We start from the raw sequence: 12,758 nt of genomic DNA on the forward strand, positions 1-12,758 counted from the left end.
GAGTGCCAGCCGTGTGATAAGGATGGTGAAGCAGAAAGAGAGAAAAGGCTAGACTGTGGCACTGCCATGCCAGCAACAGATTGCCTATTTCGGACTTAATGTTTTTTGAAAGAAAAATAAATAACTCGTCTTATTTAAAGCCTTGCTATCAGCAGCCAACGCAAATCCTAGCTGACCAATCTACTCAGGGTCCATTCCTCCTAGTCACAGAAAAACTTCCTTCCTAACAGACACGCAATTCTGTTCCTGATTGGCCTAAAGATAATTTCATCCCCCTCGTAAATAACTTGTTTAAGAACCAGGCCGAAGCCAATAAGGCATGGCATTGCCCTGGTGACAGGAAGTGGTTCAGGAATGGGCACATGACCCAATTCAGGCCAATGACATTGTAGGATTAGTATGGGGGGTGGGAGGTTCTGAGAAAATTCTCATTCTTAGGAGAACAGAGGACGTAAGAGTCTTTCTACTGCTTTGGTAGGTGCCGTACATGGATCTGGGGCCCAGAACTGCTGCCCATATTTTGCTGCTGGCCTGAGGATGAAGCCAACACCCCAGGGAGGACACAACCAAGAGATTCACAGGGCAAGCAGCCTGAGACAATGGATTATGTTAATGCTGAATTCTGTCCTACTTCTGGGGCAAGTACAAGTTATATGAGCCAAAAAATATCCACCCTCTAGAGAGATCATCTTAGAGGCAATCGACTAGGTGCTAAGTGTTATTCAAATATTGTGAGAAAGGCAAATAAGTGAGGTCTTCCCAAGGGGCATGCAAAGTTGGGCACTGGGTCTTTAATATTTCTGGGCCTTTTCCATACAGGCCTGATAAAGAAGTTATTATACAGTAAGTTACCAAATACTGAGTTATTTAGGAGAACTTTTTGTTCTTCTGCAGGCTTTTCCAAAAAAGGTTACTGAATAAGTGTACATGTTTCAAAGTCTTATAATAATACTAACAGTTGGCAGATAATGTCAAGTACGTACTACCTGCCAGACCTTGTGCTGAGCCCTTTATCTCATGCAATCCTCACAAGAGATGAGGAACTCTCATTACATCCATTTTACAAGTGAGGAAATGCTGAAGCTTAGAAAGAAAGGTTAAGTAAAAAAAGAAGCAGACTCACAGATACAGAGAACAAACTAGTGGTTACTAGTAGGGAGAGGGAAGGGGGAGAGGCAATACAGGGGTAGGCGGAAAAGGGTTATTATGAAATTATATAAAATAATGTTTGTGAAACTTTTGAAAATTATAAAGCACTATAGAATTTTTAGAAACTCATTCAATAAAAAAATTAAAAGTTAAAATTTTAAAAAAAGATGATCCTCCTATTCACATGCTAATCACAATAAGGGGTTTTCTACAGTTATCAAGCAAAATAAAACATTTTTCAAACATTAAAAAAAAAAAGAAAGAAAGGTTAAGTAACTTGTAGAAGAAAGTAGAAAGGGCCAAGATTTGAACTCATGTCCAAAGGACTCCAATGCCTCCTAACCATGCCTTTGTACTGCTTCCTTTGGACACATAAGAACACACCTATGATTTCTGTGAGACTGCACTATTTTTAAAATATTCTGTTCTCTTGACCCTCTAAGTATACGATACTCATCAGAACACAAGTCCCAACTTTTTGGTTTGGAAAAGATGGCCATACACACCACACACAACAAGCAGAGATCATCAAGAACCACTGAATGTTAAACCCTATGCACACAAGAAAGCAATATAATTACATATGTTTAATTTATGTTGCAAAGTCAGATTAGATAACCAACTCTTCTTTTTCAAGTTTCCTTTTGGTGGTAAGTAGAAGCACATAGCAGGTAGGCTTGTGGAATTGGGAATGGGAGAAAAGAAGATAACTCACATTTAATAAGCCCCTTGTAGTGGTCTCATTTTATAATGGTTAACTCTCAAAGGACCTCATGAGATATTTCACAGATAAGGAAACCAAGACTGCAAGACCTTGCCCGAGGTCACCCTGATCTGCCTGAAATCCAAGGTCTTGTTCTTCCTGCTATACAACTCTGCATTCCTACAAGTTCTAGCATTTTCGAAATACTGGCTGAAAGAGACTAATAGCTCTGAAGCCATAGGAAAGCTACACCATTTTTAGGAGCCTCTCTGGAAATATCATTTTAATTAAGTTTCAGTTACTTACAATCATAGTGCCTTCAGCTTGAATAGATTATCCATAAGAAAAGAACCTAAACTGAAAAGATCTAATGCCTCAGATTTTAACTTAAAAACCACAAGGAAACAGGTATTATGTTTCAGATAAACTAACTTATAATATATATAGCATTTATTTTCTTAGGCAGCAAAATACAATCAGTAAGCAGTAGAATGCTAGGCTTTGGTACAAGGGTTCAAACAGAAACACAGTCTAGTCCTAGAAGTACACTGGCTACAGAGAATCACTTTTAAAAAAAATCACCCCAATCTGCCTCATATGCGACTAAACAGTCTCATAATAAATTGTTTATGAAAACTTAGAAGTTATATTTTTAAATGACATTTGTATATGAAACCGTCATTCTCCAGGCAGTTGATGCCCAAATAGAGAATGTTACAGCATAGAATTACTCTGATACAAGTAAAAATTAAATTAAAAACAAAAAAGAAACATTTTGCTCTGTTTCTTTGTTTACAAGGTATCATCTGCCTATACATCTCCCCCAAATCCTACCATTTTCAGAGCCACTCAACTAGGTGCTAATCTCTCTAATATTGGCAGCTATTAGCTGTCTCAAACCAAAGAAATCATTTTTTCAGTAAGAGGCGTGTGCCACCAGTCCATATGGAAGCAAAGGCAGCCGCTGAAAAATGAAACAGAGCAGGGGGTAGCAGGAAGCTTAACCAATCAACACTGTGAAACATATTTCAGAAATAATAGACACATAGATCAACGGAAGAGAAATGAGTTGAACTGCCCAGAAATAAACCCACACACATATGATCAATTAATTTTATTCAAAGGAGTCAAGAATATACAATAGAAAAAAGATCGTGACTTCAATAGTGTTGGGAAAACCGGGCAGCCACATGCAGAAGAATAAACCTTGACCACTTCTTACACCATATACAAAAATCAACTCAAAATGGATTAAAGACTTGAACATAAGACCTGAAAGCATAAAACTCCTAGAAGAAAACAAGGGGGGGTAACCTCCTTGACATCAGTCATGGCAAAGACTGGATCTGACACCAAATGCAAAGGCAACAAAAGCAAAAATAAACATGTGGGACTACATCAAACTGAAAAGCTTCTGTACAGCAACGGAAACCATCACAAAAATGAAAAGGCAACCTACAGAATGGGAGAAAATATTTGCAAATCACACACCTGATAAGGGGTTAATTTCCAAGATATATAAAGAACTCATGCAACGCAAAGAAAAACAAACAATCTGACTAAAAAACGGTCAGAGGACTTGAATAGACATTTTTCCAAAGAAGGCATACAGATGGCCAATAGGTACCTGAAAAGGTGCTCAACATCACTAATCATCAGGGAAATGCAAATCAAAACCGCAATGATACCACCTCACACTTGTTAAGACGGCTTTTCTCAAAAAGACAACAGATTACAACTGCTGACAAGGACATGGAAAAATGGGAACCCTTGGGCACTGTTGGTGGGAATGTAAATTGGTGTAGCCACTATGGAAAGCAGCGTGGAAGTTTCTCAAAAAATTAAAAACACAACTACCATATGACCCAGCAATTCCACTTCTGGGTATTTGCCCGAAGGAAATGAAATCTCTATTTTGGAAAATGATCTGCATCCCCATGTTCACGGCAGCATTGTTTACAATAGCCAAGACACGGAAACAACCTAAGTGTCCATCGACAGATGAACGGATAAAGAAAATATGGTGTGTGTGTATATATATACACACACACAATGAAATACCAGTCAGCCATAAAAAGGAAATACTGTTATTTAAAACAACATGGATTACAGAGTGAAGCAAGTCAGAAAGAGAAAAACGAATACCGTATGCTAACACATATATATGGAATCTAAAAAAAAAAAAAAAATGGTTCTGAAAAACCTAGGGGCAGGACAGGAATAAAGACGCAGACGTAGAGAATGGACTTGAGGACACGGGGAGGGGGAAGGGTAAGCTGGGAAGAAGTGAGAGAGTGGCATGGACATATATACACTACCAAATGTAAAATAGATAGCTAGTGGGAAGCAGCTGCATAACACAGGGAGACCAGCTCATCAGCTCCGTGCTTTGTGACCACCTAGAGGGGTGGGATAGGGAGGGTGGGAGGGAGGAGATGCAAGAGGGAGGAGATATGGGGATGTATGTATATGTATAGCCGATTCACTTTGTTATAAAGCAAAAACTAAAAACAAAAACAAAACAAAAAACATGGATGAATCTTGAGGGCATTATGCTAAGTGAAATAAGTCAGACAGAAGACAAATACTGTATGATCTCACTTATATGTGGAATCCAAAAAGAAAACCAAACTCATAGATACAGAGAACAGACTGGTGGTTGCCAGTTGCCAGAGACGGGGGGGCAGGGGTCGGGGCAGGGGTAGATAGGGTGAAGGTAATCAAAAGGTACAAACTTCCAGTTATAAGACTAGTAAGTCCTGGGGATATAATGTATAGCATGGTGACTAGTAAAGATAACGTATTTGTATATTTGAAATTTGCTAAGAGAGTAAATCTTAAAAGTTTTCATTACAAGAAAAACAAAAAAAAAATTGTAACTATGTGCGGTGATGTTTGTTAACTAAACTTGTGGTCAATCGTTTCATAATACATACATATATCAAATCATTATGTTGCACATCTAAAACTGATACAATGTTATATGTCAATTATATCTCATATTTAAAAAACCTTCTAATACTGTTTTAATCACTTAATCAATAAGGAGAGGTTAAAAATATACATAAATTAAGTTCATTATCAAAAAAGAAAGAAGAAAAATAATAATAGCAGCAAATATTTACTGAAGGGTTCCCATGAACAGGCACTATGTTAAGTGCTTTAACTACATAGTCAATCCTTAGAACAACTGTATGCAGTAGGTACTATTATTAAAGAACTTACTCAACGCCATACATTTATTCAGAATATTACAATATTCAGAATTTGGTAAAGCCTTGAAACTTTGCTCCCGCATTTACTGGTTGATTCTGAGCAAGACACTCTCTGATTCCAGTCTCCGTCGCTTTAAAATGTTAACTGCAGGCCGTAGTGCAACATCTGCATTTCCTAGGCCTCCGTGGCTGGTGTCACTAAATACCCCACCCACTCATGTCCTAGCCAATCTTAATCAGGGCAGGAACAATATGAGGACTACTTTTGTTACCACTGTGAGCCTGGGAGGAATGGCTGCCCTCACCCCACTCCCATACCCCAGAAGCCAGCCAAGAGGCTGAGTCAGTTTCTCCACCGCCCCAGTCCTGACTTCTCTCCTCTTCCCAACCAACTCATACTGATCAGACTCCAGAATGCTTTCAATGATGTCAGTACTGGCTGAAATCATCTACCCCATCTCAAGGGTAACAGAGAATCGAAAGTATCTATATATGAAAATCCCTGGAGAGTTCACATTTCTCCATGTATTCAACCCAACTGGAATAGTAGAGGATTAGGTTATCGGGGGTAATGTAATTTTGGTTAACTGGCGGTCACCCAAAAAATCTTTTAAATGACATTCTAAAATGGATCAATGTACTGCACTATTTTATAAGTAGTAGATTTGAACATAATTGAATCCTTGGCTGAGAAATTTGCTATACATCTCAGGGTGGTCATCTGAACACTGGAATAATATGGTTTTGAACATGACCACAATAATGGAATACATTTTATACCATTGGCTTACACATACATAAAAAGGGCTGAAAAAAAGTTTTACAAAAGAAAGCTTATTCTTAATATATGAGATATAATCTTTTTTCTGTTCTATTGGGGTTTTTTTTCCGCTAAAAAAAAATATGCTGGAACTCCTCTCCCAAATAATTCCTCTACCTACTAATTCCCAACCTACTGTAGGTAACAACCTACGGTTTGAAAAGCACTGGTACAAGCAGCCCTTCACAGTGTGGTTTTGCCAGCACATAAGACCAACCCAGGAAAGCAATGTTGTAAGTAACCAGTATTGGACAGAACATACAGGCTCTGTTTTCTTAAAAAATATATATTAAGCTGAATTATTAATTGAGGGGATTTTCTCCACCTACCAGAGGGGAAAATACATGACAGTTGTGCAAAGGTTTCCTTTAATCGGGACAGTGCGATTTAACAGAGCACATGACTTGGCATCAGAAAACCTGTATTCATTTTGCAACCCCTAATGAAATAGCAGATCTTGGCAATGATAATTGACAGCTGCTAAAACCATTCTGTGAAAGGCTAATGAGAAACTTACAATGAAGGGATCCTGCCAACAAACACCTGAACCCAATGATGAACCTTAATATCACACAGGTGAGAGCCAGCCTTTACTGCCTGCTGATATACACAGCACCACCCATAAAGTACAATGGACAAAAAAATAAAGGGAATGGAGGAACACATTAAAGGGATATAACCAGCCAAATCCAGAGTAGCTGTACAGGACAAATGACCTGATTTTTCAACAAATAAAAGGCAAGGGCGGGGGGTGGGGAAGAAGAGACAAAATTGCTATAGATTCAAAGATTTACGAGACTATCACCCAGATGTAATAGGTGGTCCTTGTTTGGATCCCAATTCAAACAAACCAACTGTAAAAAGACATTTATGAGATAACTGAGGAAACTGAATACCAAACGGATACTAGGTAATATTTAGGAATTACTATGTTCATTTTCTTAGGTGTGATTATAGGGGGAAAAAGGGGGTGAAAAAGATCCGTACCTCTTAGATGTGTATTAAAGTATTTATAGATGAAATGATATGATGTCTAGGATTTGCTTTAATATAATCTAAGGTGGGGAGGGAGTGGGGGGTATAGATCAAATAAAACTGACCATATGTTGGTATCTGTTGAAGCTGGGGTGTGAGTATAAGGTATTATACCATCTTTTGTACTTTTGTATATGTTTAAAACTTTCCATAATAAGAAGCTATAATATAAAAGGAAAATAAGAAAACCTGGATTCAAACTCCAGAATTCATTAGATGTAGGAGCTGGGAGGTTTCTTAAATCCTTTGATCTTCAATTTCCTCATCTGAAAATGGAAAAGATAATCCCTATTTAAGAGTTACTGGGAGTAGGGCTTCCCTGGTGGCGCAGTGGTTGCGCGTCCGCCTGCCGATGCAGGGGAACCGGGTTCGCGCCCTGGTCTGGGAGGATCCCACGTGCCGCGGAGTGGCTGGGCCCGTGAGCCATGGCCGCTGAGCCTGCGCGTCCGGAGCCTGTGCCCCGCAATGGGAGAGGCCGCGATAGAGGGAGGCCCGCATACCACAAAAAAAAAAAAAAAAAAAAAAAAAAAAAAAAAAGAGTTACTGGGAGGAATGAAATGAGATCATGGGTTCACATCTTTTGGACATGCAGCTCTCATAAACTGCAAAATGCTTAAGAACATCAGCACGATAGTTAATTCCCTCTCTGCGATGCTCTGGAAGCAGAGACACATTACAGGTTTGTGGGAATAGAGATAGGTAATAAGCTGAATCCATTTGAACGCTCAACAATTTTTGTTTTGTAGTAACCCTTTAATAAGACACTGTTTACTTCAGTGGCCCCTTTCTCCCCAAAGGACAGTGTCAAAGATATTGTAATCAATTGCATGTCTCGCGGCTTCCCTGGTGGCACACTGGTTAAGAATCCACCTGCCAATGCAGGAGACACGGGTTCGAGCCCTGGTCCAGGAAGATCCCACATGCCGCGGAGCAACTAAGCCTGGGGGCCACAACTACTGAGCCTGCGCTCTAGAGCCCGCGAGCCACAATTACTGAAGCCCGCGTGCCACAACTACTGTAGCTTGTGCGCCTAGAGCCTGTGCTCCGCAACAAGAGAAGCCATTGCAATGAGAAGCCCTCGTATTGCAATGAAGACTAGCCCCCGCTCGCCGCAACTAGAGAAAGGCTGCACGCAGCACTGAAGACTCAACGCAGCCAAAAATAAATAAATAAAATCTATTAAAAAAAATTGAAAGTCTCTAACTTGAGTTGTTTATATTTCTTGTTTACTTTTTTCCCCTGCTAAAGGTAGAGAGTAATTTTCAGGAGACTGTGTTAAGATAAAACTGAATGCAATTAGGAATCAAGGTAATCTAAATAGGACTTTGTTTAAAATATTCCAGGTGCTGTGAGAAGAACAGATTTGCATCTTCCAGCATTAATGCTTCACCTCAAATAAAAGGAAATTAACAAAGGTTCAAGTCTAAGTAACACAAAGGGAAATCTGTCACTATCTGGCTTCAGCTTGCAGAATGGGTTGGTGGGAGCCAAGGTGATCTTTCTATAATGCGAATCTGATTAAGTCATTTCCCTTCCTTTCAATGGTTTCCCTCTGCTTTCAGGAGAGAGTCCAAACTCCTGAACAAAAAGGCTCAGGTGGCTCTCCAGCCTTACTTCCTCCCTCCTCCCCTAGTCTAAGCCCCTTCTGCCCACAGGCCCCCAAGGCTTCATCCTCCACTCCTTTCTCCCTTACCTCTTAGTTGTCAAGTCCTGTTGATTCTCCTGAAACGTCTCTCAAATCTGCCCACTCCATTCCATTCCTGCTGCCACTGCCCTAGACCAGACCCTTTTTTTTTTTAATAACCTTTACTCCCCCATCTCCCCAAATAGGATATATCCTTATTGCTTTTTCCAATTATGAAAGCCATTCATGCTCATAAAAACGAAAAATAAGGCAATAAGGAAAAGAATAAAAGTCTCCCCATGATCTCACGACACAGACATAAAGAACTTATCTTTCTGGCACATTCATGTTTGTAGCAGCATTATTCAAAATAGCCAAAAGGGGGAAGTAACCCAAATGTCCATCTATGGAATGGATAAACAAAATGTGTTCATAAATACAATGTACGTACAAAATGTGTATATCCACACATGGAATATTATTTAGCCTTAAAAAGGAAGGAAATTCCAACACATGCTACAACATACACAAACCTTGAGGACATGATGTTAAGTGAAAAAAGCCAATCACAAAAAGACAAATATTGTATGATTCCACTTATATGAAGTATCCAGAGTAGCCAAATCCATAGAAACAGAAAGTAGAATGGCAGCTGCCAGGAGCTAGGGAGAGGGGAAAACGTGGAGTTGTTTTAATGGGTATAAAGTTTCAGTTCCGCAAGACGAAAAAGTTCTGGAGATTGACTGCACAACACTGTGAATATCCTTAACGGTTAAAAACGGTTATGATAAATTTATGGGTATTTGACCACAATTACAAATAAAAAATTGTTTTAAACAACTCATCTTTCTAGACATTTTTCCTATAAATATGTATACACTTAAAAAATCAAAAATAGAAACATACTGTAATCTGTTTTTTCACACCTAACCATATGATGTAAACATCTTTCTCATATATATGGCTCCCACCTCCTTTTTTAACAGCTGATAGTACCCATCCTATAACTGCATCATGATTTAACCAGTCGGTTTTCAGTTTTTCAATATTATAAAAACATCACAGTCAACATCTTTGCATATTTTCTCATCATGTCCTTAACAGACATCTGGGTTTTTTACATGCCTTTTTTTCTGGTATCCATACCCTGATTTTCCCAAGGCAAAAATACCTCCTCTTCACACAAGCACCCATCCTGACCCATATCTCCAAACCTCCAGCCAACTCTTACTCTATCTGACTAGCTAGGCACATTTATTTTAAAGTTTATTCCTAGGTATTTATTTTTCATGTTGCTGTTGTCATTTTACCTACAATTCCATTTTCTTACTATTGCTTTTTGTCTCTCTTGTAGCTTGCTTATTTTTAACTCAATTCTGTTGAATTTTCTCAGCAGATAATCATATCATAGGCAGACAATCGTATCATTTAAGTAGCGATTAAGAGCAAAAGTTCTGGCTCAGGCAGGCCTGGATTCAAATCCTGTGTGACCTTGGCTAAGCATTTTTTACCTCCATTTCCTCATCCATCAGCTGGGAATTACACTAGAAGCTATCTTCCAGGGTTGATGCAATTAGGAATCAAGGTAATCAAGGTTTTCAACTGAGACTGCATGGAGAGTGCTTAACACAATGTTAGCTCAATAAATGTCTCCTATCTGTTGAGAAAGAAAATAGAACTTTCTCTCCATGCTAACATCTTTTATTTATTTCTTCTGGTTGCATTACACAGGTGTGCTCCTTTTCGGCAATTACCTTGCTTCCCACGTCTCCAAAACAAAACGAAACGAAACAAAAAAGCAGTCATCCGACTCTTTGCAAAGAATCTGTGCTGTGGATCGCATCCACTCTCACATTTGCTGGAAAGTTGTGCCATTGATTTTCCCCTTCATCTCCTGTATTTTCTCAGTCTCTCCCTCACTACTGGCTGTTTGCCATCAGCATTTAAATCTGCTTGTGTCTCTCTCTCCTGCTTAAAAAGACTTCACCTGATTCCCCAATTGCTCTCCAGCTTTCTCGCTTCTCTTCACAGCCAAACTTCTTGGAGCTGCCTACACTTTGCCTTTACTTTCTCACATCCCACTCTCTCCTCATCCCACTGACATATTACATTGAACCTTTGGAACCTGCCGATATTATAGATTCCACCCCCATCATTTCACCAAATCTGCTCAACTGGGGCTTCAGTGACCTCTATATTTACTTATGCAAAAGGCACATTTTAACGTTTAACTTCTTTTACTTGAAATCTCAGCAGCATCCAGCAAAGTGGACCTCTTCCTTGGGCTTTCGTTACTACACTCTCCTAGTTTTCCTCCCACTTCTCTGGCCATTTCTTCTTGGTGTAGTTCTAAGTGAATGGTTCTGCCTAGAGTGTACAAGACAGTGGCCCTGAATGACCTGGGCCTTCAAAAGAAAAAAGAAAAAGCTCTCTGAATGGGTCTCTTCCAATACCGATTCAGTTCCAGTTGTACTGGACTGCTTCTGTCTCCATGAATGTACCTTTAATGTCTGGAATACATGCCATGAGGGCAGGAACCTGATTCCTTACTACTTACAGTGCCTCGCACACAACAGGTGCTCAGTTAATATTTTTTTGAATCCCCATAAATGAATAGCTGCAATGTGAAAAACAGACTGGAGAAGTGATGAGACCAAGAGAGAACAAAAAAAACCCTGATCTTTTGAAAACCATACCTCTGATCATGCAACACACACTCACTGCCTGATTTAAATCCTTTGGGGCTCCCCACTAACCCCCATGACAAAGTCCAAACTCAGGAGGAGATACAAGTAAGGTCTTTCTTCTATAAGAAGAGCACCTGCTTACCTCTCAAACACACCAAGCCAGATCACTTCCACTTCCCGGAATCTGTCTCTAAACAGGCTAGGAAATCCCTGCAGATGCCCAAGAAGCCTGCACTCTCTCCCCAGGACCTTGCACTGGCCGTTCTCTCTGCCTAGAACACTATGCACTCCACCAGCTTCATCTTCCGGCCAATACAGAGGCAGCCTTCATGTCTCATTTTGGAAGTCATCTTCTTTTGGAAACTCTCTTTGACCATCCTCCCCAACCTCATCTCCGGAAATCTGGGTTAACTGCCTTCTCTGTGCATTCACAGTCCCCTGTATGTCCAAAATCATAGCTGGAACCACAGTGAGTTCCTATTTATACCTTAAATCTGTGGAGTTCCCTGAAGACAAGATGTCTCATTCACTTTTTTACCCCTGGCAATTAGCCCAGGCCCTGATACACAACACATGCTCAATGATGGACCTCCTTGGAGTAGTAGTAGTAACAACGAAAGCTCCCAAGGCTTACCTGCAAGGATTTGAAATATATTATTTGCTTTGTAATAAGCTTCTAAGATAGGTGCTATCATTATCCCCATTCTGCAGAAGGGAAAACTGATGGACAAAGAAGTTAATCCTCTCTGGCCCCAGAAGAGTCACACAGACGCACATTTTCTGCAATTCTGAGTTATTCCTCGACCCCAAATAAGAAGAGCTTTTAAAAAAAAAACTTCCGAATCAGGCCAATGGCCCTCTAATATAATGAACAGACCAAAGCGCAGGACAGGGTTAAAGGGCAAGAGGGGGCACAGCCCCGGCGCCAAGGGTGGGGGAGCGGATAAAGGTCAGGCCCCGTCTCCCTCCCGGGAGTCCCCAGTGGCCCAGCCCCTCGCCCGCTGAGACGAGTCGACGCCGGGAACCGCGCGTTAAGACCGCGACTGCCCGCCCGGCCCCTGCTCACCTGCCGTCCCGCCGCCAGCCGAGCCCGGGCCGCTGGCCCGCAGCGCCTCCTCCGGGCTGCCTGGCGCCCGCCGAGCGCAGCTGAGCCCGTTGCCTTGGCGACCGGAGCTGCCGAACTCCCGCGGCTCGCGCTACGGCGTCTCGGAGGGGACCAGGAGGCCTCGCGGCCCCTTCCGCAGCCCCCTAGCGGGCGGAGGAGGGAAAAGCGGGCGGAGGAGGGGAAAGCGGGCGGAAGTCCGGGTCCGGAGAGGAGGGGGACCCGGGTAGGGGTTGGCAGCTTCAAACTTGGCCCGGAGGAACGGGAGAAGGAAGGAAACTTTGGGGGAAAGGGGGACAGCCAGGCCGGGGGAGGACTTGGGCTTCATAGCCTGCCTGTGCCTCAGTTTCTCTCTCGGTCACCTGAGATGGAGACTATTCCGGGAGATGACGGAGCCGCAGGCGGAAGCTTGCGAGACTGGGA

At 41.3% G+C, this 12,758-nt stretch overlaps 1 non-coding gene across 1 annotated transcript in view; it reads right to left on the reverse strand.

Annotated features, from left to right (window-relative positions):
- LOC102986508 (cAMP-dependent protein kinase inhibitor gamma) overlaps window positions 1-12,390 on the reverse strand; it is a 75,748-nt gene extending 63,358 nt beyond the window's left edge. The window contains exon 1 of the transcript XR_003683113.2: window positions 12,300-12,390. This is a non-coding gene — a transcript (cAMP-dependent protein kinase inhibitor gamma). The remainder of the gene's footprint in view (window positions 1-12,299) is intronic.
- Window positions 12,391-12,758: the final 368 nt, after the last annotated feature.

Source organism: Physeter macrocephalus, chromosome 14 (assembly GCF_002837175.3).
Source record: "Physeter macrocephalus isolate SW-GA chromosome 14, ASM283717v5, whole genome shotgun sequence".
Lineage (NCBI taxonomy): Eukaryota > Metazoa > Chordata > Mammalia > Artiodactyla > Physeteridae > Physeter > Physeter macrocephalus.